Genomic DNA, 25,034 nt, shown 5'->3' on the forward strand with positions numbered 1-25,034 from the left:
CGATAACATTCAAAGTCTATTCTTAATGATAATTCTTAGTGACGAAAGAAAAGAATGCTTCCTTAACATGATAAAAATATCAATCCAAGCCAACAGAGATTGCCTACCAGAACACACTGAATAAAGCAGCAATAATAACCAAGACATTTTTGAAAATAATGGAAGATTTGAACTATATTAAAATGCTAAAATATATTAATTAAAACAATGAGAGGCTAAGAAATCGTGATGAGCTTCAACCAACAGTTGTAAACAAATTTTTCAAGAAAAATTGGAACTGTAGATTTAAGTGAAATCTCTCAGGTTACTCTGTTGGCTTAAATTTTTGAAAGCATTGTATATTTCCAAAGAAAGCATTGCTGTGGGCTAAATCAGCTACAGTGGACCTCAGCCCTATACACACCCAGCACTTCCTGCCTCACCCTGAGCTCAAGCTGCTTCCTGTGTCTAGACAGCCCTTTCCTCTCCCTCCACCCATTCAAAGCAACCCACCCAACAAGGTGTGGCTCACAGGCCATCGCTCTACAGAGCTTCTTAGAATCTCTAGAAGGAATTACCATTATTTCCCCCTACTGCAGTTCTTATCACAGCTTTAACATTACAAGTTATTCAATGCGTTCTCTCTCTCTTCCTCTAGATTGGAGAGTAGAACACTGTCTAAGAATAATATGTACTACTATCTATCGGCCATATCTGTGCCAAGCGCTGTGATGAAACTTTGCACACAACTTCTATAATCCTCTCAACAAATGCAGAATGAACGCTGTCCCCGTTTTACAGATGAGTGGGTGTAAATAACTAAACAGGCCCTGGAAGAAATAGGATGCTAATTCTTTTTGCCAGATTTCACCAACTACATCACAGTTGGTCTGAATTTAACTGACTTGGTATTCTCCTCTGAAAGAAGGAAAGGGTGAGAGATAATGGCTAAAAGAAAAAGGAGACTGAGGTTAGGACTTCGTGGTGTTGGTAGGGGAGGGGTTTGTACCCTAGAAACAGGATATGAGTACCACATGAAGCACAAGCCTGACTACTAAGTATTCTAATTCTGTATTTGAAATTGATTTCTATAATTTGGATCCAAAATTACCTTTTGCTTTAGAAATTTATTGATTCAGTTGAACTCTATGTAGTCAGTGGGGGAAAGAACAAATGGGAACTGTACTATAGTCTGAAAGAAAGTCTGAGCTTTTGAAAAGACAAGCCTTTGAAATATCCGTAATATTCTTTTCATTTTAAGCTCAGTATAATGTTTTTATAACACCTAATTTGCAACAGTTTTGCTGGAACTAAAAATAAGTAATCTCTGAGGTAGCTATACAAGCTTACCTTGAAAGAATTCAAAATAATAATTTGTTGATAGCTTCTAAAGATAAAAGCACTTTGTCTGGGATGTTTCAGGAGCTGTGAGTGAAAAAAGAGAAGACAATCTAATGATAAAGTCCTTTCACAAGATGATCTGAAATGTCCATTTAATCATTCATCCTAAAGAACACAACCTTGTTGAAGCATCTTGAAAAGTACAATACATCTCACATAGAGAAACATCTGTGCCGACGAAAAAGAAATGGTCTTTTAAAAGTGCTGTCAGTTACTAAACAGAAATGCAGTCTTTTAAAGTGGTATTATTAAAGAAATCATCAAGATGGCAAGCTTCCTCTTCTTTTCGGATCTTTGAAATATATACTTTTTAAGTTCCACTTATTTAAAAAAAAGCAAAGGTATTAAATAAAACTTAAGCATTTATCTGGCTGTTTCTACACTCGTTCAATCTTTGTTTGAGGTTAGAAAGCTATAAAGTTCAATCAGTCATACCTTGGCTCAGATTTTAAGCTGTTCATATTTAATATCTCTTCTTTATAGCAGAAATACTTGACTCTCCTTTTGAAAGAAAAAAAGACCCCTAATTTAAGATATTATTATATCATAGAACAAGAGTCAGCAGACCAAACAGAACCCATGACCTGTTTTTGTAAGGCCTGCTCCCCAAAAATAATTTTTACATTTTTAAAGGGTTATTTTATATCTACACACACACACACACACACATACACATACACACAAAATGGCTGTACACATATATATATATGTGTGTGTGTGTGTTTGGAAAAATAAATATATATACACATATACACACACACACACCCAGACACCTTACATGGCCAACAAAGTCTAGAATATTTACTTTCTAGCTCTTGATGCAAAAGTTTGCAGACTCCCAGTCACAGAGCATAGAGAGTCTTTATCACTGTGACCTCAGAACACGTAGGGCACTGACTTCATACACTCTCTGAGCTGCCAAAGGGACTGATTTTTTTAAATATCTTTTACATTTATCACAGAGACAAACTACTCGAGCCCGGCGGCTTCAAGTTGACAATGTCACTTCAAGAAACAGCTTTCCTCTCAATACTTGAAAATACTGAGCTTTCAGATGGGGTGCTTGTCTCCCAGATGGAGGTTAAAGGAGCAGGACGTGATACTTCCCACACATGTCTCCCTCATCCCCTTTCTTCCAGGCACACTCTTACTCCTCATTCAAACCCAGATGGAAAGTTTCATCCTCAGTGAATCTCCAAACTCTCCAAATTAGCAAAGTTAGCTGTACCCTTCAATGCTCTCAGTACACTCTGTACAAACTTCTACTACACAATTTACTGTAATGTTTTACTAGGCTTTTGTTTACATTTCAAACAACGTTGACTTCTTGGTGACAAGGACCCTGTCTTGCTCAATTCTGCACCCCTAGCATTTAGCAGAATGCCTTCCCCATGGCAGGGGGGTGGGGCGGGGATTAGTTTCCTGAAGCTGCCCTAACAAATTACCACAAACTTGGTGGCTAACACCGAAGTTCCGCTCTCACACTTCTGGAGGCCAGAAGTCCAAAATTAAGGTGGTGACAGGGACACACCACGCAGAAGGCTCTAGAAGAGAATCTATTCCTTGCCTCTTCAAGCTTCTGGTGGCTGCTGGCATTATACGGTGTTTCTGGGCTTGCGGCAGCATCCCTCCAATACCTGGCTCTGTCTTTATACTGCCTTCCTCTCTTCTGACTCTTATAAGGACACTTATGGGATTTAGGGCTCACCCAGGTAATCCAGAATGACCTCATCTCAAGGTCCTTAACTTGAGTGCATCTGCAAAAACTCTTTTTCCAAATAAGGTAACATTCACAGGTTTGACAATTTCAGAAATGGACAGATCTTTTTGAGAGCCACCATTCAACCCACTGCAGTAGGCATTCAGTAGATACGCGTTTTCTTGCCTTAGATCCAAATGAAATAAACATCTTCCCAAAAAGAGGAAAAATGGATAAAGAATAGCCTTTACTTTGTTCCCTTCTTTGCTAATGTCCTTCTTGAAAAGCAACCACTGAGGCACAGCCAGAAGCCTATGCAGCATTTTCTTGCTGATCCCTAAGAATTACTCTACGTAGTGCCAGCAACAAATCTCTGGAGACCATATCTTTATTCTGAGGGGAAAAAACCCAGTTATATATCCTTTCTCACAAACCAACGTACTTGTTCACATGGTAATTTTACAAAGATCTTCTCTGGGTGAGGTTCTGATCTCTTCAAATTATTTATATAAGGACATGAATGTGTAATTTTACTTGAGTGGTTGAAAGTCAAACTATTAACAACTCACTCTGATAGGAAACTTAACCAAGAGTTAAAGCCTTATTTTTCAAAAATTTAGGCTTTTGATCTGTTATGGACAGAATGTGTGTGTCTGCCCAAAATGTTTTGGTTGAAGCCTAACCCCCCAATGTGACTGTATTTGGAGATATGGTCTATGAGGAGGTGACAAGGTTAAATAAGGTAGGGCTCTAACCCAATAGGGCTGGTGTCCTTAGACACCAGTGCACACTGTCTCTGTCATGTGAGGACACAGGGAGAAGATGGCTATCTGCAAGCCAGGAGGAAAGTCCTCACTACAGACCAACCCTGGTCTGGGACTGTCAGTACCAAGAACTGTGAGGAAATAAATCTGTGTTGCTTAAGCTACTGAGTCTGTAGCATTTTGTTAAGGCAGCCCAACCAAACTAAGGCAAGATCTAAACACAACCCCGTGCGCATTATACATACTCACTGAGAATTAGTTGATTTTCATGACTGTGATTGTTCCCAGTACAAGGAACAAAGTTTATGACTTCACAACAAGACTTTTCAGAAAATATTTTAACTATATGGAGATCAAAGATTGTTATGATTTCCAAGTTAAGGTTAGAAACTGGGATAACAATCTCAAATCTTTTTAAAACTGAATTAGGGCTAAAGTAATTTTTCTGCCCAAGTTTGAGGAGATCAATGAACTACTCTTAAAATAGAAACCTCTAGCAAATTATGAGAAGTGCTAGCAGTACAATGTGTGCGTAGACTCCTAACCTTAGAATAAAACATCCCTGATATCGTACTCCACGATATCAGGATGCCAATATAATGAAAACTCACAAAGGAGAAAATTTAAGAAAAATGGCAATCACCTTGCAGTAAGATGTAGTGGAAAAGTTATTTCCTAACTCTTATCACAGCAAGCAACAGGCAACCAATGGCATCACATCTAAGAGGGGGCCCTTCACACTGTCGACACCAGAGATTTTTATGTCGGTTACTAAAATGTTCTGGCAATGGCAGTACATTACCAAAAAAAAAAAAATTTTTTGTCAAACAGAGTGGTCTTAAGGAAATGGTGCACGTTCTTTCTCAGACATCAGCACTACACGAGCTATAAACATGAAGTTGGGATTGGAATACTATTAGTCAAACAGCACAGTGAAGCATATCTTCCAAATTGATTGGGGTCATATAGGAAATAAAAGAATATAAGTATCAATTTGATTAAATTCACAAAAGTATGAAGAAATGAATAAAAAATCATAATTAAGAAAAACACAGGGACAGTTATTATGTTAATGTGACTATTAAAAAGCTGAGATAATAAAATGGGTAAAAGAAAAAGCAAAATGCTGAAGAAAAACACTACTTTACATTATAAAACAAATTAAAAAGGAAAAGTTAATGACAGAATAAGTCATTTAGTCCAGTAAAATCATATATATTTAAAGTCTCCCTCAAAAAGAAGAACAGGAATGGCAGTATTAACATCAGTCTAGGATGAATTTAATTTTAAAGGTATTCAGTACAAAGAAGAAGGATAATTTTAAAAAGAGTCATGGAGTTGTATGTCCCTAACAACACACAGGTAAATATACAAGCAAATCTACCAAAATTTAATGAAGACATAAAATTATAAAACTTAAAATAAAACACAGGAGAAGAGCTTCATGATAACGGATTTGCCAATGATTTCTTGGATATGACACCAAAAGCATAGGCGACAAAAGAAAAAACAGATAAACTGCACTAAAGCAAAACTGAGAGCTTTTGTGTATCAAAAGGATACTATCAACAGAGTGAAAAGGCAACCCACAGAATGGGAGAAAAATATTTGCAAATCATGTATTTGATAAGAGGTTTGTATCCAGAAGAGAATATACAAAGAACTCCTACAATTCAACAACAACAAAAATCCAACTAAAAAATGGGCAAAGGACTTAGACATTCCTCCAAAGATACACAAATGATCAGTAAGCACATGAAAAGATGCTCAACATCACTAATTATTACAGAAATGCAAATGAAAACCACAATGAGATGCTACTTCAAACCCATCAGAATGGCTTTTTTTAAAAGTCCAGAAAATAACAAGTATTAGCCAGGATGCAGAGAAACTGGACCCCTTGTGCACTGCTGATGAAAATGCAAAGTGGTATAACTACTGTGGTAAATGGTATAGTAAGTCCTCAAAAAATTAAACGAAGAATTACAACAATATACAGCAATTCCACTTCCAGTTATATACCCCAAAGAATTTAAAGCAGGGACTCAAAAGACATTCAAACATCCATTTTCATGTAGCATACATACAATGTAATATTATTCAATCTCAAAAAAAGGAAGAAATCTTGACACATGCTATAATATAGATGAACTTTGAGGACATCATGCTAATTGAAATAAGCCAGACACAAAAAGACAAATAATATATGATGCTAGTTATATGAGGTATCTAAAATAGTCAAACTCAAAAACCCAGAAAGTAGGGTGGTGATTGCCAAGGGCTGTGGGGAGGGGGATGGTTAAGTTTTATGTCACTTATATTTCACAACAATTTAAAATAACGAAAAATAAATTTTAAGTTTAATGAAGATGTAAAACTATGATTAGAATGTAAAACTCAATACACCACACTTTTTGAATTAATCAAGTTTAACAGAACAGATATAAGTTAGAACATAAAATAATGTAAAATAAATCAACAAACAATTTAGCAGATGAAAAATAGAAAATCACATTCCTCAACAGAGAAGATACTGCTATTCAAATCTCTCGGGAATATTTATAAAAGTAAATCATATACTTAGACATTAAAAAAAACGTAGTGATTTAAAAATGAGACTGTTTTACAGATTACAATCTCTGAATGTAAATCAAAATTCAGATGGAAATACAAAATTGAAGACCTAAAAATAATAATCAGAAATTTAAAAACACATTCCTAGAAACTCTTGATTCAAAGAAGAAATAAAATTACCAACTATCTAAAAACAATGAAAAGGGAAGTAATTCCTCAATAAGAACACATAGAATATAGCAAAGGATATATTCAGAACAATATTTCTAATGTCAATGCCTTCATAGTTAAAGTTTTTCTTTTTTTTTGAAAAAAAGACAAAGCAAAAAGAAATAGATGAGGACAGAGAATTGAAAAAATATAAGCAAAAAGTCATGAAAAAGAAAACAAGGAAAAAACAGAGTAGAAATGATTTTAAAAAACCAAAATAATTTTTATAAAAGAAAATTAATAAAACAGCGAAGTAACACATGGCCCATTTATGGAAAGAACAGTTAAAAAAAAAGACAATATTGGGAATAAGAAAAAAGTGTGTTACAGTAGAAATGTAATTATGCATTAGGGAATACTATAATACATGTTATCCCAAGGTAACAAATTTAAAAGCCTATAAAGCAAATGGGTACATACAGATATCCAGAGATCACAGATACAGAGAAGAGACTGGTGGTTGTCAGAGGCTGAGTATGGGGGTGGGCAAAATGGGTGAAAATGGTCATAAAGTACAGCCTTCCAGTTATAGAATAAGTAAGTCCCGAGGATGTCATGTAAAGCATAGTGACTACAGTTAACAGTAAGGTATCAGATATTTGAATGTTGCTAAGAGAGTAGATCTTAAAAGTTCTCTTCACAAGAAAAAAGCTATTGTAACTATGTGTGGTGACAGATGTAAACTAAGTTTACTGTGGTAATCAATTCGGAAATCACCTGAAACTAATACAATGTAATACATGCCAATTATATTTCAATATAAAATAAATAATTTTAAAAAGCAAATGGAATATTTCCTAGCCAAAACTTGATCCGAAAAGAAGCTGAAAACTTCAATGGACAGATATACAGACGAAATTGGAAAAAAGATTACATATGTACCACTGGGGGAACATAAAAAAAAACCAACTATGATCCAGTGGTTCACACCTGAGTATTAGCCTTTAAGAGACAGTTCCAATTACAGTGCAAGGAAAGACATGAATACTTTCTAAGTTAATTTATGTGTCCACCAAAATTATTATACAAAAATCTGATTCAGCACCAAGAAAAATATTATAGACCAATCTCACTTGTGAATACATATTCCAAATATCTTTCCAAGTTATCAAATAGAATCAAGCAAAATTATAAAAAGTAATAAATTATTTTTTAAAAGGGTTTGCTCCCAATGCAAGGATAGTTCAATACTAGCAAATCCTCCAATGCTTGCTAACAGTCAACTAAAGGAGAAAAGAAATTTTCCATCAGTAGATTATATACACATACATACATACATACATACACACACACACACACACACACACACACACTCCAACAGGTATTACCAGAGGAAAAGAAAAGAATGAAATCTAAGCACATTTAAGCTAAGCAGATATAGAAAGAAACTACTTCGTAAGATGAGCACCCTACAAATTCATAATGTTTTTGAGACCAAAAAGTTTTAAGTCACAAGGCAACCAGGTGAACTAGGTTCCAGTTCATAGGACTGACCCTTCATAGAGAAATAGGAATTGCCTTTGGCCATGATAATGGAAAAAGAGTGAACAGTCATAAAAGCTGATAAGAAACACAAACAGAAGGGTGGTTGCCAGGGTCCCAGGAGAGGGGCTAATGGAGAGGTGCTGTTCAGTGGGTACAGAGTTTCACCTGTGCAAGATGAAAGCGTCTGAGATGCGAAGCACAACAATGTGAATACAATTGACACGACTGAACTGTGAGTTTAAAAATAGTTAAGATGGTAAATTTTATGTTGTTTGTTTTTACTACAATTAAAATTCTTCTTTTAATTTTTAAGCGATATAAAACCACTAAAATAGTAATAAATTTTTAAAAGCTGAATGTGGGCTAGCAAAGTCACTTAGTATCCCAGGAAGCGCCAGATGCAAGGACACTCCACAGCCACTCACCTACTCTTCTGCATAATCCTCCTCCAGGTGCTAAGACAAAAGACTAGAAAAAGAACAGGAGGCCTAAAAGAGCTACTCTTGGAAGTGTTGGCATGCGGGTAGGGATCAGCTACCACTGGGGGACAAGCATAAAAACTGGCTTCATCCAAGACTCTAACATCAAATGAAGCAAAAGCCATCTGCCACAGAGGAAGGGACAGTAAATACTCCTTCTCCCTCCAGGCAAAGGTGGACTGTGCTAGAGGAGGAGAAGAAGTTATCTGCCACTGGGAGAGAGAGAGAGAGAAAGACCCTCTGCCTAGCCCTCTTCCGAGGTTCAAAGGATAGTAGCCACTGAGTGAGAAACAAAAATCATGAACACAACTGCCCTGCACTGAACACTAGGTAAAACTCATCTGATCCTGGGGTAAGGCAAGAAACTCAGAGGCCCAGAATTCTACAGCGATACAAACAAGACATCAGCCATACTGATGTAAGAATAGAAAACTCACTGGCACAAAAGCCTACCATTGACACAAGGCAGAGTTTGGCTACCACAAGAGAAAGGGACAGACATGCTGACAACGTCCCAGCTCAGACTTAGTCATCCAGGCCAGCCTAAAACTGCATCTGGTGTAGGGAAACTGAGACTCCACACACTTATCCATCCACAACTTCACCCAGACTACTTCCAAGATAGACGCAAAAAGCACAGAAAGGCGTCCCTTGTGTCACCGGAGTTCAGGACTAGCGGAAAGTTGAGGGTATAGCAGGAACACTGAGAAGAAAAATTCTGTGGCACTCCAGGTCTCACAGAAGTCTCCAGGTAAAGCAATGCATTCCTGGAGAAACTTGAAGTCTCTGGTGATATGACAGTTCAGTAGCAACAACAAAGCAGTAACTCAGCACATATACTGAAGAAACTGATTCATTTACCCGCCTCGACAGACACTAACACCTTGGAGAATAAGAGGCACATCCATGTCTTAGCATAATAACTTTTTATCTCACTATGTACTGTTCTTTTACATAATGTCATGCATCCAATCAAAAATTACAAGACACCAAAACAAAGCAAGGATACCCAATGTCAAGGGATAAAGCTATCAACATAATCAGACCCTGAGATGGCAGAGAGGTTGAAATTATCAAATAGAGACTCTGTAATTAAGATGTTTAAAAATCTAGAGAAAAAGATAGACAACATGAATAATCAAAAATTCAGCAAAGATGTGGAAAACTTTTTTAAGTTCTATGAAAATACTAGACAAACTGCTTTATCTCAAAGATGAAGAATGCTTTCACTGAGCTTACAAAACACTAGACACAACAGGAAGAATTAGTAAATTTGAGGACAGATCAATAGAAATTATTCTGACTGAAAACTGAAGGGGGGGTGCAGAGAATCCTAGACCTATGAAGCAATATCAATTAGACTAATGTACTTGTCAAAATAGTCCACAAGAAGCAACAGAAAGGAGGCAGAAGAAATATTCAAAAAGATAATGGATGAAAAATTAGGAAGGACAATAAGCTACAGATCAAAGAAGCTTAGAGAACCCCAAGCAGGACAATTATAAATGATTACACACCTACGCACTTTACAGCCAGGGTAAAAAAAAAAAAAAGTTTAAAAAAAATCCTGAAGGCAGCCAGAGAAAAAGAGAAATATTACTTATAGAAGAACAAAGATCAGAATAATAAAAGACATCTCTTGGAAACTATGAAAGCTATGAGATAATAGAGCGATATCTTTAAAGTAATGAGGAGAAAACTGTCAGCCTAGAATTCAAAACCCAAATAAAATATTTCAGAAACAAAGGCAGATAGACTTTTTCAGACAAGCAAGAGCTGAGAACAGTCATTGCCAGCAGACCTGCTCTACAAGAAATACTAAAGAAATTTCTTTAGGCAAAAGTAACATGATACTAGATAGAAACATAGAACAAACAAATAAAGAACGCTGGAACTAGAAAAGACATCAGTAAACACACACACACACGCACACACACAAATATATATATGTGTATATATATATATGTATATATATGTAATTGACTCTTTAAAGCAAAAATAGTATCTAGGAAATTATGGTTTATAACACGTATAAGTAAAATATATTAAGAAAATAGCATAAGCAAAGTGAGAGGAAAAAATGACAGTATACCATTGTAAAATTCTGACATCATACAGGAAGTGTGAGAAGTTAATGATGTATGTTGTAAACCCTAGAGTAACCACTAACAATATAAAACAAAGAGCTGTAATTAAAAAGCCAAAAGTGAAGATAAAATAGAATATTAAAAAATAATCAAGCCGAAAGAAGGCAAGACGCATGAAAATAATAGCAAAGAACATATGAGACAAATAGAAAACAAATAGCAAGTTAGTAGATAGAAACCTAATCACATCAAAATGTTTACTGTAAATGATCAAATGATTCCAGGTAAAAGCTGGAGACAGTAAGATTGTATTAAAAACAGTAACACCCAATTATACGTTGTCTACACGAGAAAAAGGGGGATACTACATGATGATGTAGGGGTCAATTCACGGAGAAAACATAACAATCCTAAATTTGTTTGCACCTAATAACAGAGCTTCAAAATACATAAACAAAAGCTGATAGAACTGAAAAGAGAATTAGAATAATTCGCAATTGAATTTAAATACTTAAAGCCCGCTCTCCCAAAAACCTTCAGAACAAGGAGACAAAAGAAAAATCAGTTAACAATGTAGAAGACGTGAAGAACATTAACCAACTTTCCAAACTGACATTTGTAGGATATAGGTCTAATATACATATAGACTGCTCTACCCAACAATGCAGGGTCCACTGTTTTCAATTGTACATGTAACCTTCACCAATACTGACCACATTCTGAGCCATAAAACAAATCTCAGCAAATTTTTAAAGACCCCAAATCATACATACCCTGAAAACCATGGAATTAAACTAGAAACCAATATAAGAAGTATATCCCAAAATGCCCAAGTATTTGAACATTAAAATACATAATTCTAAATAATCCAAGATCAAAGGAGAAATCACAATGGAAATTAGAAAATCTTTTGAACTGAATAAAAATGTAAAATAACAGAGCTCAGAGTAAAATGTATACCATTACATACATTACGTAAGAAAAAAGGTCTCAAACCAATATTTTAAGCTTCCATCTTAAGAAACTACAAAAAGAAAAAAGTAAACCTATAACAAGCAGAAAGAAGAAAATAATAAAGATCAGGAATCAATGAATCAGAAAAAAGTAGAATACCAGAGGAAAAAATTAACGAAACCAAAAGCTGGTTCTTTCACAACATCAATAAAATTGATAATCCTCTAGACAAAGTGATCAAGACAAAAATACAAAAGTCACAAGTCACCAAAATTAGGAATAAAGTGTTACCAGTGCAGATCCTACAAATATTAAAAGAATAAGGTAATATGAACAACCTTATGCCAATAAATTCTATAACATATAAAAAGCCAAATTCCTTCAAAATCACAAACTAAGAAGGTTCACTGAAAAATTAATTTATAATCTGAATAGCCCTATATGCATTAAATAAATTGAAAACCTTCCTAGAAAGAAAAATAAGCCTCTAAATCCACATGAATTCTCTGGTGAATTCGTCCACACTTCCAAGGGAGAAAAAATACCAATTCTACACAAAGTATCCCAAAAACGAACAGGACAGAACACTTCCCAAGTTATTTTCGGAGGCTACAAATACCCTGAAAGAAAAATCAGATAAAGACACTACAAGAATAAAAGCTAACTTTTAAAAAATTCTTAACAAAATATTAGAAAATCAAATATAGCTATACATAATAAGATAATGCATCAAGACCAAGTAAGGCTTATACAAGGAATAAGGAATGTCTGGTACAATGTTCAAAACTTAAGCAGTGCAATTAATTCACTGTATCAACAAACTAAGAAAAGAAATTATATTATCCCAATAGATATAAAATAGCCAAAAACCTATAATGTACTTAGAATTAAATTTAATTAAAGAGAAAACAATCATTACAAAAATATATTAAAATCTATTTGAAGTATAAAAAGTAAGATTGAACAAATGGAAAGACAACCATATTTTTGAATTGGGATGATAAAATGAAATAACATTAGAAATAGAGATAACATTAAAATATTAATTGTCCCCAGATTATATGTAAATTTAGTGCAATTAAAATCACAATAGGGTTTTTATGTATCTTTTGCCCAGGGGAGGTGGACAATGAATACGATACTCCTAAGATATGAACCCTAGTTATATGTCTGAGAATATCTAAGAAAATCAGTTTTAAAAGGAAAAAAACCCGGTACCAGAAGATGTGACACATATATACAATGGAATATTACTCAGCCATAAAAAGAAACGAAATTATGTTATTTGTAGTGAGGTGGATGGACCTAGAGACTGTCATACAGAGTGAAGTAAGTCAGAAAGAGAAAAACAAATGTCGTATGCTAACACATATATATGGAATCTAAAAAAAAAAAAAACAAACGGTTCTGAAGAACCTAGGGGCAGGACAGGAATAAAGACGCAGAGGTAGAGAATGGACTCGAGGACACGGGGAGGGGGAAGGGTAAGCTAGGACGAAGTGAGAGAGTGGCATGGATATATATACACTACCAAACGTAAAATAGATAGCTAGTGGGAAGCAGCCACAGAGCACAGGGAGATCAGCTCGGTGCGTTGTGACCACCTGGAGGGGTGGGATAGGGATGGTGGGAGGGAGACGCAAGAGAGAGGGGATATGGGGATATATGCATACATACAGCTGATTCACTTTGTTATACAGCAGAAAGTAACACACCACTGTAAAGCAATTATACTCCAATAAAGATGTTAAAAAAAAAACAACCCAGTACTATCACAGGATATACGAAAACGACTGTGGAATTTATATTTACTGGGAAAGGGATACATTACCTTAAAAATGGTTCTGATACAATCGACTGGATATGCATCTGAGAGTAAGTAAAAGTGGACCCCCTCCCTCCCCTCTCATGCCACATATACAACGAAAAATTCCAAATGGACTAAAGATAAGATCAAAGTGGAAAGAAAAATTAAATCTAAGTATAGGACATTACATGTTTATTTTACCAATGGAGAAAGTCTTTTAAAAACGTAAAACAAAAACAGGAAACCAGAGAAACAGAGAGGGAAAAAATTGATTATATTAAAATTTAAAATGTTAGGGACTTCCCTGGTGGTGCAGTGCTTAAGAATCCACCTGCCAATGCAGGGGACACGGGTTCAAGCCCTGGTCCGGGAAGATCCCACATGCCGCGGAGCAACTAAGCCCATGTGCCACAACTACTGAAGCCCACGCACCTAGAGCCCGTGCTCCGCAACTAGAGAAGCCACCGCAATGAGAAGCCTGCACAGCGCAAGGAAGAGTAGCCTCTGCTCACCGCAACTAGAGAAAGCCCGCGCGCAACAACGAAGACCCAACAAAGCCAAAAATAAATAACTTTTTTTTAATTTAAATGTTAACAACATCAAAAGATACTTCTTAAACAGACAAGAGGCCAAAGATTAGTTTTTGAAAAAATTATCTGCAATGCAGGCATCAGACAAATGGTTAATAGCTGTAATATGTAAATAACTCTCACAAAAGGACAATAACCAAATAGAAAAATGAACAAAGAATAAAGGGCAACTCTTAGAAGAATACCAATTTACCTACAAACATAGGAAAAGATGCTCCAGGTCACTAGAAGTCAGGAAATAATAACTGAAGTTAACAATGAGATACCACTACACAACTATCATACTAGAAAAGTGTCATCTATTGCTGATGGAGTTTATGGGAAAGGGTATTTCCCTGCATTGCTGGTGGCAACATTTTGAATCAATAACGCCACCCTGGTGATCGATCCCACAAGTCTGTAATATAAAGATATTTATTACAATACTGGTTTTAGTAGCAAAAACTGGAAACAAAGCATTGCCCATCAGTAAGTTAACAGACTATAAAATAACCATACCTTGCAATATATACAACAGTTTTGTTTTTAATGGATTAGAGTTCTCGCAGCTAAGTGGAAGGATTTCCCTTAGGCAGGACGAAATGAAAAAAAAAAGAGTCTCCAAAAAATAATCTCACTTTTGTAAACGTGATCAAAAAACCGTGTGTGCAGATGCATCTATAACACTTATGGCTGTGGAGAAAAATACTAAGACCCATAATACTGACGGTTATGATGAGGGTTATGAGGGAATATAATGCTACTGTTGGCTAGAGGAAGAAGGGAAGCTAAGTAAAAAAAAGAGAAAGGAGTTCACTATAAAATCAAGTTTAAAGTCTCCACACACGTGCACCTACTTTTATCAGAGAGAGAGATGTGTAAACCCTGCCCAACAAGTGAGTTTCTGCAAAACACAGCTTATTTCCTATAGATCTTAAGTGGTAATCCTTTGAAAAACTAAGTCATAAAGGTAAGAATAAATTCACATGTAAATATTATAAATATCTAGCTTTGAGTTGGTTGTAAACATTAAATAATACCTTTAAAACGTGTATACACATTTTATGTACAGTAAATGTGCAACACAATTTTTGAAAGAGAAAACACTTAGAAAACCACGTCTAAATGGAAAAAGGTTTTCCAAAGGTTTTCCGATAAGATTGAAAGTACTTAAAAGAGACTGTAACATAAATCTAAGAATATCTAGTGTATTAGTTTTAGGCACATAAAAGATCTACATGAAGAATATAAACTGAAGCAGAATACACTAGCATGGCCCTTCCTTTGGGCTTAACTGTGCTGCATTTTCCCCAATCTGCCTATACGTTGGGACAAAGCCCATGTTCTATTTATCTTAGTATTCTCAGCACCTAACATAAGCCCTGCTATGTGCTAAGTGATGAAGCATCTCCCTAATTTCCTTCAGAGTATGGATGCATTCCAATTGCACAGTCTCTTCTAGGATTAATTGGGTTGATCTCTCCGAGCTGTTATATTTGGGGTTTTATATACCCACTTAAAGTATGTTTTGGAAGGAGATAAGAATTCATCCAATCATATTCACTGAGCAGCACCTCTTTTGCGCAATGTGGACTTTCAGAATGTTGGCTTATTAAGACTAAATGAAAGTTAGGAAGACAGCAGTGGAATGAAATGGGAACAAATTATTTTACTGGTGTTGGAAATCAAGGTTCTAGTTTTGACTTGGCTACCTTCTAGTTATTTTACCTTCACTGTGTCCGATCTACATTATAGGATTGTCAGGATGAAACTAAAACCACTCTGTAAACCACCAAGCACTAAGAAATTCTTTTTTTGCTGGCCCCTACTTCTCAAGAATTCTAAACTGTCTTAATTACAAAGCTACTTATACATAAAACACAACTGCTTCAGCCTGGAGCCTTGGTAGAGTCCCAATATACTCAACAGAAAGTTCAGTGTACAATAAAAATACCGTCAACGCTCTTTATAGACTCATTAAGAGTTCATTTCTTTCTTATTATACAGTCTCTCAAAATGAAGTATCTCGTGTGTTTGCTTAAGTGTCCTGTATTTCTACCTACAGCAGAAAAGCTAATGCACATTCCAGAGGATATCCCTCTTTAAATATTCAACCACTCTACTGTAAAGTTCCTTTCTAAATATCCCTTCAACTGACTCTGACCTTCTGTAAAACTGATCGATTTTCAAGTTTTCCCTTCCATTGTTCTTACACAGAAAAAAAAGATTTTATTCCTATATGTAAAGGCTTTTGGTCAAGGCTAAAATTCCCAACATTTATAAATAAAACATATATCAAACCTCTTCAGCAATATGCAAAACTTTTATTAGATAACTTCATATAAAGTGTACTTTTAAATTTTTATTAATCAACCACCATTATTTTTGTTTATCCAAATAAACCTTCTCTAAATTCATTGTAACACTGTGTGCCCTACTAGCCAAGCATATGCCGGGATCTATTTTTGGAAAAGAAAATTTTCTGGTGATACAGCAAATGACAGAAGTTCGCCAAAACACCACAAAGCCATCAGCTCTAAAAGATAACAGAAAAAGAGGTGTGAAATCACCACAGATGCCAAAATAGCTTTTTTTAATTTGCTCTCTTCCGCTTGCAGGTTTGCTGTTTCTTTTCTATAAAACGTAAAACTTTTTCCATGAAGGATTTGTGCCACCTATCCACTTTCAAACCTTGAAACCTTTGATTTCCCAGCTAGGAGCAATTTTTCTCCCCTGCCTTTTGTTTAAGCAACTTATAGCACTTGATCCATGTATCACAAATTACTTTGAATTATAATTTTCTACAGAAGTCTTACTTCTCCTACTTGATTTTCAGCTCATTGGTGATGTCCTACCCATTTTCATATATAATTCCAGATACATGGTAGGAGCTAAATAAGCATAAGTCCAATGAGAAAGTAAGGCATTTTTTTATACAGATAATATGTTTTTATTAATTTTATTATGCCTCTGACTTCAATAGCTTTATCAAACAGAATGCATACTGGCCAGAATTTATTGGTCTACTATTAACATTATGGAACATCCTGTAGCAGTTGCCGCCTAAAATAATTTTTTGGATTAAGTCTCTTAAACACAGAATTGGCTTCTACACTGAAGTAAATATTCTAGTAAAGGTATTCTAGTAAATGTATATCAATATAATCTACAAATAAAACAGCCTCTAAAGACAATATTTATTTGTACAATCTCCCATTCTTTTGCTCTAATTCTCTACCATAAAACTAATTGGAATAGCATATTTAATGCTGAAGGGAGGTAAGAGTAACACAGAGGACAGTTCAAAGGTTTTCCAGTCTTCAACTCTTTGCTTTAAAGCTAACTGGTTATTGATAATGATGGCATTACTCTGTGAAAATCAGTTTCCACATCTATTAAATAGAAACCATAATATCATACACATGTACTCAATGAACATTTAATAAAGGAAGGGAGGAAGGAATCTCATGTTTCTAATATATAATGCACTCCAGCAAACTTGTACAAAACTCAAATATGTGTAAGTCAAGGGACTAGACTTACATTTTAAAGGACACCTATTCCCAGAGACAAAGGAATATTACAAAACCTGTAATTATACACAATCTATTAGTGTCATTAAAAACAGATGTATAGCATTTTGTATGTTCTGTCATCTTATTATTTTTTTACAATTCATTAGCTTACCTCCACTAAGCACTTTCAATAAAGATTCACCAATTTTCAGCACACCTAATGAGTTCTTTGTCTCAACTGGATAATAAGCCCTGTTCCTCAAAACCAGAATCAAGATTTTCATTTTCCCCTTCTTCTACTCAGTTTGTTAATGAAAGGCATAAAAACAGTAAAATTCACAAATAATTTTCAAAATTATTATCAAAAATGGCAAAATCAGGGCTGGGGGGAGGGGAAAGACTGTTACGTGGCCCCACCTTACAAGAGCTTAAAAAAATTCATTCATTCATGAACTGATGATATTCGTTAAGTCAAAATCCAGTGTACAAAAAGGTACTTCGGCGGTCTCCACATAGAGTATTCAAAGTGTCAATTATTTGAAAGTCAACTAGACATGCCTGTTTACTAAACAGTACATATTAAATAACCTAAGGGACTTTCCTGGCAGTCCAGTGGTTAAGACTTTGCCTTCCAACGCAAGGGGTGTGGGTTCGATCCCTGGTCGGGGAGCTAAGATCCCACATGCCTCTCAGCCAAAACACCAAAAACATAAACCAGAAGCAATACTGTAACAAATTCAATAAAGACTTAAAATCGTCCACGTCCAAAGAAAATCTTTACAGTAAATAAATAAGCTAAGAAATGAAAAGCACAGTGCCTAATTTCTGTATTATAGTAGCTGCACAATATAGAGTAGTTGTTTTGTTGCTGCTATTCATTCTCAGTGGCTGGTTTTAAGAGAGGCCATCAATATACTAGAAGAGGGCTTCCCTGGTGGCGCAGTGGTGGAGAATCTGCCTGCTAGTGCAGGGGACACAGGTTTGAACCCTGGTCTGGGAGGATCCCACATGCCACGGTGCAACTGGGCCCGTGGGCCACAACTGCTGAGCCTGCGCGTCTGGAGCCTGTGCTCCGCAACAAGAGGGGTCGCGATGGTGAGAGGCCCGCGCACCGCGATGAAGAGTGGCCCCCACTTGCCACAACTAGGAAAGCCCTCGCACAGAAACGAAGACCCAACACAGCAAAAATAAATAAATAAATGAACTCCTACCCCCAACATCTTAAAAAAAAAAATACTAGAAGAGATGAAAGTTTTTTTCTTCCAGTTTTATTGCTATATAATTGATATATAGCACTGTGTAAGTTTAAAGTATAACATACACCATGAAATGATTACCACAGTAAATTTAGTAAATGTCCAACATCTCATATAGATACAAAAACATAAGACAAAGAAATTTTTTCCTTGTGATGAGAACTCAGGATTTACTCTCTTAACTTTCCTATATAACATACAGCAGTATTAATTATATTTATCATGTTGTATGTTACATCCCTAGTACTTATTTATAACTGGAAGTTTGTACCTTTTGAGCAGACCAATATTTACTGAGCACTAAGTATGTACAAGGTTCTATATACTGGATGCTTTGCAGGCATTACCACAATTCTGATCCTCAAAAACATTCTGCAATGGTGACATTATATGTTCTTGTTTTTGTTTTTATTTACCAGTGAGTAAACTAAGACTTGCAGAAGCAACTTGCCCAGTTAGACGGCTAAAAACTGGGTAGCTTAAAGTTTCAAATCCAGTAGTATTTAACTCCACTGCAAGGCTTCATTTGGCAAGGAGAAAAAAATTTTCAGGAAAATGTAGTGAATTGTGGAATGATTAATAGACATGAATATACTGACTAGAAATGAAAAGGCAAGGGGAAATGACCATGATATTTGGCACTTAGCTACTGAAAGGACAGTCATATGGACTGTACTCCTCAATTTGTTCCTTCATTAAGTATTTTAGCACTATATGATCAGCCACTATGTTAGAAGCCATGAAAGTAACTATGAAGAAGATTCATTTCCTGCTCTCAAGGGGCTTATTATTGGGAAGGGACAAGACAAATCAACCAGCAATTACACCAGAAGGAACATCGTGTGTTATGGGGCCATAGATTACAGACTGGAACCTGGTGTATTCTTCAAGCAAGGGATGATAAATAAGAGTCCCACAGAAAGTGATGTTCACAGTGATAGTTGTAACATGAACAGGAGGTAGGCAAGGTGTATGTGTGACACGGAAAGAGTTATATTGATGAGCTAGTTTGAGTCTGTTTCTTTGCTACTGCAAGCATAGCAGTGCGCAGAGTGTGAAAAAAAAATTGTTTCTTAACTGGAGGAAGTGTAGCTGGGGAGAAATTATGTAAAGTATTATTGTTCTTAATTTTCTCAAAAACGTGTGTGTGTTTAAAAAATGTACACGGCCGGAAATGTGTGCATATAAAAAAATGTGTGCAATAAGTTTTCAAATTCCCATTTAAGATCCCCATCATCTACCTTCCTTTATTGTTCACACGTTGTACTGCAACATCTGAGTCTAACCAAGAGACTAAACCATAAATCAGACATAACTTAATCAACAGAATATTGGCTTAACTAGGGAACTGAAGCTCAATAGGCTGTTCTAAATTATAGTACAACAGCACAAATTTAATGATTCCATAAAAAAAAAAAAATTAAGGGCATTTTCAATGACCTGTCGATAGAGGTTTCAGTTGACTCACTGAAGAAGTAGCCTGGAGGTTTATAATCTCTAAATAATCCTTGCTGATCTTTATTTTCTATTTTCTATAAATGATCATGGAAACTGTATTTTCATGTATTTTCCTTTGGAAAAGCTCAGATACTTCACCTGCATTATATAAATGTTAACAGTCAGTAACTTTTATACCAGCTACATAAAAACTTTTTAAGAGTGACTTGATCTCAAGGTCATAGAGCAAATCTCTGGTGAGACAGGAATGGAATTCATGACCTTTGACTGCCAGGAGTTTTCTACCCACACTCGGAAATTCCTTCTCCATAAGCGTAATTTATATGCTCACTTTGAGAGGCTGGAAAGTTCATCCCTTTTAGGGCAGGGGGTTGGGGGACGGGGAGGTAGTGGTTTTCCTGTCAAATCAGTTGACACACCACTGCTTTACAGTTTTACAAAGTGATTCTTACCTACGTTATTTCATCTTACCCTCACCACAGCCCTGTAAACTGCATATGATTTCTCCCATTTTAAAGACTCTGAGGCGTTAAGAAATTTAACAAAGGTCATCCAGAGTTGGTAAGCGAGACAGCCAGGCTCAAACTGCAACACCTCTGCTTAAATCAGTCCTGATTTCAGGATGTATAATCTTGGCAGACACCCGATTATGAAATGAATGGAGGTTTTCTTTACAGTTATTTATTTCATTTTTTACAATCATTTACCTTGGTTGTCACGTAAGTCTGCTGGTTTGTTTTCTTTGGGGCAGGACTGTTTTCATGTTTTAAGTCTGCTTGTTAAACTAAAGTGAAAATAGTATTACTAAACATAGAATTTGAAAAAACAAACTCGGCTTGTTCTTCTCCTCTTTTATGCAAGTGGGAAGGGGGCTTTTTACCATAATTCGTGGTCATAACGTACACGGTTTATGTATGGGGTATGTACCTCTACAGGTAGAGAATATAAAAACTCACATTCATAAATATAAAGACTACGTATGTACACATATATATGTACATACCTAAAATAGTGGCTATATTTTTATATATGGTATATACATACACATCATGCCAGCAATTATTGTGAAAAGCCATATATACTGTCAAGCACGGTGAATGTAGCACGTGAAACACAATTCCTGGCTGTGGAGGCCAACAAGTTGTGATAGTGGCAGCTTCTATGGCCTCTGATGGGGGTGGAAAACTACCCCAAAGCTCTGTAGTTTTTCCTCTCGTCTTCCACGCCGGAATACAGCAGCAAGGGCTTTCTGCTACTGCATCTGTACCTAAAAAGCAACACTGTTTGGACCAGTCCAATTACTATGCTCTTAGTAAAAATTCAAAAATATATACCATTAAATTAGCCACAAAATAAAAGCATGACTTTGAGTTGGAAAAAAAGACAGGAGGAAAGCCCATCCCAGAGCAGAATTCTTTGAGTGAATGTCCTGTAATCTACTGCCAGACCAAAACAAATTTTCACTGGAGCAGCAGGACTACTCGAGTAGCCACTTTTATGACAATAAACACCCCAAAGCGAAAAACCCTTCTGTAACATAATTACTGAGAATATAGAGAGAAAGTAACCATTTAATCCACAGCATGTGTTCCCTACCGCAAGAACTCAAAAGCTGACATCAGATGGGGTGTCGCTGCTCTACGGCCTGACAATGAACTCTGGCCAGCTGAAGTCAGACAGTTCTCTGGAAGGGCCTGGGATCTAGAAACCAAGCAGGTCTCACAGAGCCTAAGGCTGCTGCCCTTCTGGGCACAGGGGAGGTCCGTCTGGTTACTTGCCTTTTGATTTGGGGACCCCTGGTTGCGGTGGATGACTTAAGGCTGTGGTTATAGGGTGTTGCCAGGGATTTAATCTTAATATTTTCACCCTTACATTTTGTCCATACTTAAGACTGAAAGGCGTGCATAATGTGTAGGCTGAAAAAATAAATAAACGTGAATTTTAAAATGGAAAAGAAACGAACACTGGGCAAAAATACAGGTATTTCCACTCCAGTACCACGTGGTATTTTCAAAATGTAAATGACAAAGGTGAGCCACTGTCATCTATTTTAGGAGTTATTTACAAAAATGAAAGTTGTTTTCTAAAAGAAAAAGATAACCATGGCGTTGATTCTGAATAAAACTCTTTGGAGATTTTTAGCTCTTGTTCATTAATCAACATGGAAGCACAAGCGAGGAAACTTATTTATCCAAAAAAAGAATAACTTTTCCAATAACTTTGTGCCACTTCTAGTTTTGCAGAATACAAACTTCTTTGTATTAATACACAGATCATCTACAGCTAGATTTATGAAGTTGACACTAAGAGGACTGTTACTCTCACAATATAAAGAAAACAAACCATTTGACGCCCCAAATTTAATGTGATTAGTCTCATATTAATTTGCAGAAATATGAAATTCCACACTTTCCATTTTGTACCATGATGAAAATATCCAAGACGTTTATATGTTCAACTAGTTAACAACATCACCTCACTGGTCAAGTTACTCAATACTCTAGATTAACCAACGCTGGCTTGAGTTCAAAATGCCCTCATATGGGCTTAGAGGCCTAAGCACTTATGCCATCTTTATGGGGATAGAAGACACACCTATATTTAAGAACAAATTATTTCATTACGTTGATAGCAGCCTGCTTCATGATATGACATCTAAAACTCACTCTGAGTCTGCTGAAGTGCATGTTTACCTTTCCCAGGAGGCCGGAAAGTAATCCCCGAGGAACATAGATTTTTTTTAAAACGACCAGAACACTAATGCTGTTACATGCCTGATGGGTGCTCTTCGGAATGACTGTCAAGCATTCTGATTTGTTTTTCCCTTGGTCTGGGGAGAGAGAGCGCACCAGTGTTTGCAGTCCCTCCCTTTCTGTACACACATAGGCTGCAGCTGTAGTAAACAAGCGCCAGCCAAGAGTTGCTGCTAAGGTCAAGGTCTCAAATGCTACACCAGGACCAATTTTCTCCCAAAATGACATTCAGTTGTGGAAAAGGAATTTTCTGGAGAAAAAGAAAATATTAAGGGCCCATTAGTGCAACCATTTTCATTCAGTAAATAGTAATTCAACGCATTCCCAAATAAAGTTTAGCTGACAGAAGTTTCTTTTAAATATGCATTACGAAGTAATAGATAAATAACTGAAGCACTTCAAAAATAAACTGAAACCCCTCAAGGATGTTTCTTTACCTCACACAGCTATAGTAGTTTTAGTGCATAAGTGATCAAAATTTTATGTGAAAACATCCCAACTTTTACCAGCGCAAGTATATTTCATAATAGTTATGAATTAGAAGGTAAAAATAACAAACCTCTTCCCTAACTACATTATAAATTTCTGTCAATTCTTGTATGTTCAAAACCCTCTCTCCCCACCTCGGACTCTAATTGACCAGGCTGCAGCCATAAAGATGTAACTTATGCAACCAAATGTTTGTCCTTCAACAACCTATTTCTAAGCTTCTAAAGTTAAACATTTTCTAGCCTAAAAGTATACCCCTTTATCACAACCAATTTCTATGTGGTTTTCAAAAATGTAAACAACATCTGAATGAGGTCTGCAAATAGCACAACCAGGCTTTTTTTTTTTTTTTTTTAAGGTGAGGGGTCACTGTTTTTACTGAATGCCAATTCCAAAGAGCATTTCTTAGAAGATGGAATACACCCACCCTTCAAAGTGACCACCCCTATTCCCCATCACAAGCTGCTGCCCGTTAAAAGCCACCAAATTTATTTCAAAGCGTTAACTTATCTAAACAACTCTATCCTCCAGTAAGAAAAGGGCATGAAGGCGTCTAGGTGGATTTGCAGAATGACGTGCGTTGATTGGCAGATGTCTACCGAAGCCACTAGATGCACACGCACTAAACGTAAATAGAGCTGCTCCTCTCCCTGGTGTTACAGGGAAACAGAGAATATTAAAGCTGATTTAAAATAAAATATTCGAGTGCTCGTCTGAGGAGGATTCTATTAGCCAGTGGAATTGCTTAAAACAATCCATACAGCACGACACTTAAACCATCTGTACAGTTAAATTAGAGAGCCGACAATACTAACCACACAAACTGTTTATCCAGATTACACATTCCGTTGTACTAATACTCTTTAACTCAACACAGTCATCTTTTATCAGCTGAATAAAGGCTGTTACTATTAAAGTATGCAAAACTGGAAGCGCAGGGTGAAGGGGGTTGGGAAGCTGCAGGGCATATAACAAAGGAATTGGTACTTTTTCCAAGCATTTGCCTCAAATGCACTTCGAAACAGAACTGTTGAGTGCACCCCACCCTTTTCCCCAAAGATAAAAGTTTTCAAAGTTCTAATAGGCAGTTCTCTACCCAACAAAAGCAGGATTGATTCTCCCCGTAGGGAAGCATCTAACGCGAACACCAACTAATGTCGCGGAGGTCAAGTCCGAGTCCTCGGAGCGAGCCTCTTAAGGCAAGAAGTGGCTCCCAAGCCGTCTCCGCGGGCTTCCCGGCACGGGTGGCCCTGCAAAGTTGCCCATTGTCAACTCCGGTCAGGCCCCCCGTAATTGAAAATAACAGCCACGGGCCAGCCCCTGGCTACTTCCATGGACCAGGCACTGTAGCAAGTGACAGTTACACATCATTACGACCAGAGACAATAATGAATGTAGCACCAGGACCACTATTCATGCCAGCAGTGTCATCTTCGCCTTAACCCCTTCCCCTCCGCTCTCTCCAGTGCACACCCAAGCCCACAAGGCCCGGTGCGGCAGCTCTTCACCCAACTCGCTCTCTTCCTGGGGGCACACTACTTCCACAAGCTCCCCC

At 36.5% G+C, this 25,034-nt stretch overlaps 1 protein-coding gene across 3 annotated transcripts in view; it reads right to left on the minus strand.

The window, feature by feature from the left end:
* KLF12 (KLF transcription factor 12) overlaps positions 1-25,034 on the minus strand; it is a 440,360-nt gene that overhangs the window by 414,471 nt on the left and 855 nt on the right. The window lies entirely within an intron of this gene.

The sequence above is a fragment of the Neophocaena asiaeorientalis genome, unplaced genomic scaffold, assembly GCF_003031525.2.
Source record: "Neophocaena asiaeorientalis asiaeorientalis breed wild unplaced genomic scaffold, Neophocaena_asiaeorientalis_V1.1 scaffold212, whole genome shotgun sequence".
NCBI classification, from domain to species: Eukaryota; Metazoa; Chordata; class Mammalia; order Artiodactyla; family Phocoenidae; genus Neophocaena; species Neophocaena asiaeorientalis.